We start from the raw sequence: 3,999 nt of genomic DNA, 5'->3' as shown, positions 1-3,999 counted from the left end.
TTATCCTGGTAGCCCTCACCCATCCCTGTTTCAGTTTGAATGTATCTTTCTTGAGTGGGGTGACCTGAGTTGTACACAGTGAAGTAGATGAGTTCTCAACATATCTTACATGAATCCCTAGCAAGCTGTGTGGTACAGTGCTGATCTCTAAATGAGTAGCTACACTTTCTAATGTAGGCTTCATAAAAAGAGAAAGTGTCATTTGTGGCCACAGTACCATTTGCTACGCTTTGGGCTACAACACAGGGTTGCCCAGAGTCACAGAATTCTGGGAAGAAAGCTATGGCTGGGTGTCATGGGAATCTGAGTTAGCTAGCATGCTTCATACATGAAGTAAAGGTAGGAACAAGAGAGTCTAAATTTGTTAGAGAGATGGTTCAGTATAGGTTTAATCCATGATTGCCACCATTGCCTTCTGAATGGACAAAGACTTTTTTACTAAGTTTACATATCCTGGAATTGCCGGCCCCCATCTTCCCTAGCTTGTACTCTTTGGTAGCAGCTCAGCTTTGCGTGTTGCATTATTTCTGCATACTTGCTTACGGCATTCAGCGCCACAGGCTGCGGGACTCTGTGACATTATTTTGAACTCTGTTCAGCCCTTTGGACTCTACAACAGTTCCAGTTGGATTTTCATTGCCGCGATAAATTCACCACTATCCAACTTCTCTCCAAGTGCAACGCTAACAAGTGGTGTTCGGCAAGGGTCTGTCCTTCTCAGTCCCAACCTAGTTATGCATAACCACTGGGAACATTCTTTGGAAAATGTGGCTTTAGTCATTTTCATTTTTACGTAGGCTGCGCACAGGATCAGGTTTTAACTTTTCCACTTAAAACATTTTTTATGGGAAGACACACTCTTAACACTTCTTTCTCAGACTCTTTATTGACTAAAAAATAAATTAATTTTAGATCAGGCTTGCCTAGCTTGCCTTAGCTAAACCCATCCTAAGCCTCAACATTTATTCTAGTCAAGACAAGGCCTTACATAGCAGTAGGATACGGTTAAGAGAAAAACCCAGGAAAGCCAGATCTAATAGTCAAAACACAAGTGTTTCCAAAACATGGGGTCTCCCTGTGGCCTCGTGAAGTCATTTGTAGTCTTGCAAAGAGAATGTAGCAAGCTGCTATTCTGACTGGATAGTTTTGGGTAGCTGGATAGCTAAACCCTAGGCAAATCAAAAAGACTGACAGATTTATTACCTCTGAAGTTTCCTATGTGCTCCCACAACTTGGAGTCAAGTTGGGGACCTCATCCCTGCTGTGACTATTAGCTTCAATGGAGTTTACACCAGCGATGAATTTTCCATGAAACATGTAAAAAAAATCTCCTTTAGCCAGTACGTTTCCAATTTAACTAACATTAACATTAGCATTTGTTTAATGTAGGAACTTACACACTTGCTGTACCTCCAGAAAGTATGTATCTACAGTATGAGCCAGTATAGGTACACTAGCCAAGTGTTTCTAATGGCAACGTGGAAATACCACCAAAGCCATGCTTGGCACCAGTAAAGTACCATGAGGAGAACAAACTATACTGGAAAATAGTGCAGTGTTGTTAGTATAACTAAATCCACATTTGGTACTTGTGCTGGCACAGCTACAGCTGTCAATGTTCATACCCCTATACATCCCTGACTGACGTAGCCACTCTGACAGCAGTCTGTACTATAGAGCTGCCTTGGGATATACTAATATTGACCCACAGCTGCTTCTTTTTTGGAAAACACTATCAAATGTTGGCTCACTTTTGAAATGCTGTATCAAAGTCAGGTCTTCTAGCTGCCTCAAATAAAGGCCATTTTGGTGGGGAAACAAAACTTCTGTTTTTCAGAAAATGTTCAGGGTTTTGATATTTCTTCTCATTTGTCGTCAGAATCTCTCTCCATGAAAAAAACTGAAAGAAACAAACCACAGAATCGCTAATAATGTTAGTGGTGCAGACACTCCCATCCTATGTGGGAGACCCAAATTGAAGTCTCTATGCTACGTCAGGCAGAACAGGGACATGAACTCAGGTCTCTCACATCCTGAGGAAATGCCCAACCCACTGGTCTATCAGCAATGGAGCTAGTGCTAGCTCTTGTTGTGAGCGGACATTATATGGGGAAATCTGGCAGAAAACCTCCCCAAAACCAAAAATAAAAAGAACAGTCAAGTAATCAGTTACATCAAATCAGCATTTTCCAATGAAAATACTTCAACCGAGAAATCCTGACCAGCTCTAAGGTTCAACTCATTGACCCATTGGGCCTGTAGGTAAATTGTTAGCATTAGAGATTTCTATCCAGTGTTTAAGTTATTTAAATACTCCTCTATTTGATCTTTTTGTCTCTCTCATGTCACAGTCTCTAAACCTGAGAGGCTGCTTGGATCTCCAGTGAAATGTTTAAAACAGAAGTCTGCAAATGCCAGTGCATTTGGAAATCACTTTCTAGTAACACAGGTGTCCTCTTAAAGAAAACTGAATCCTTTTAATATCTGAGCTTCTTAAAGATAAGTGAAATAAGAAGCTTAAATATGGGAGCCAAGAGAACACCTCAATAAAGATTAAAAAATTGTTAACAGTGACCACAGTTTTTCAATAAAATTAATATCCCAACATGACACTTTTCTTCATTCCATCCTACCCTGCCAGCTACATAATTGCACTTGTTAACTATCTTTAACATTGTTTAATATTAAAGTTTAGAAGTTTCTGGACATGTTCCCCTTGTCTGACCTCTATAGAGGGCTACATAACCTGACCCAATAATATCTGCATCAAGCCTGTAACTTCTCCTTGAGCTTAAGTATGAGATGTTTTAAAAACACATCCACTATTGAATTAAAGCCTGCGACTAATGGAGAATCAATCACATCCCTCTAAAATTGTTCTAACATTAATTACCCTCAGTGTTAATTTACACCCTATTTCTACTTTGATTTTGTCTACCTTCAGCTTACAACCACTGGAAGATATTGTTAATATTACTATTACCTAGGTTGTATATAGCCCTATTCATAAGATCTCAAAGTATTTGACTAAGGAAGTCACTATCATCATGACCATCTTAAAAATGGGGAAACTGAGGCAAGAGAGGTAAAGTAATAGCATTATCACAGTGATGACTTTATTAACCATAGGAGCCACAATTGCTAAAAATTAAGGACTGCAAAATGAGCTAGGCCTGTTACCACAATTATGCAAAGGTTGGTAATAATCACATGTGCAAATAAACTACGATAGATTTTTTCTAAAAAGTCTGGCTCTCTCTTTTCATGCTCTGAGTGACCAAAACTGCTCCAACTGGAAAATACTCAGTTTTGCAGCAAAACTAATATATATATTTTCCTTTTTGAAAAGTTTTGGGATGATGAAGGATTAAGGGCAAAAATCCCCTCCCTCCCCATCCCTCGGTATGAATGGTTAAATGAACATAGAAGAATAAAAAAGTTAGAAAGAAGTGGTAAAACACAGTGTCATGAGGCAGATAAATGCAAGCTTTACTGAGATTTAATGTGGGATCTCAAATTAGTCAGAGGGAGGCATGAGTTACTAAAGAGAGCAGCCCCCACTCCAGCTTACTAATTAATCAGGCACAAAAAGCTCATCAAGGAACAGCCCAGCGATGAGAGGCAGACTGAGACAAGGTTATCCTGAAGGTTAAAGACACAGGGCTTTTTAAAATTAAATAATAAAGGGGAAAAAAAACCCCTTCTGACATTCTACATTGATATAATATTAAAGTACCGATTTAAATCAACAGAAGGCAGGAAATTCAAGACTGGCAGCTGATGCTGCATTCTTAAATCATCTTGGTGAAGTAAACTACAGCACAATAGCTAGTGTTAATGATGGGGCATCAGTTGTACCTTACCGTTTTCTGGCCTTTGTTGCAAATGCTGGAAATGTAATTGTATTAAAATTTGTACCTTTCAGGGTTGGTGTCTTCGTACTTAGGCCACTAAACCCTCACACTTCTTTTACTGAGGAATCTAATTGCTTTAGGTACT

This window comes from Gavialis gangeticus, unplaced genomic scaffold (assembly GCF_001723915.1).
Source record: "Gavialis gangeticus isolate Ggan-Ray unplaced genomic scaffold, GavGan_comp1, whole genome shotgun sequence".
In the NCBI taxonomy this organism is placed as follows: Eukaryota; Metazoa; Chordata; order Crocodylia; family Gavialidae; genus Gavialis; species Gavialis gangeticus.
Note: the sequence above shows the minus strand (reverse complement) of the source record.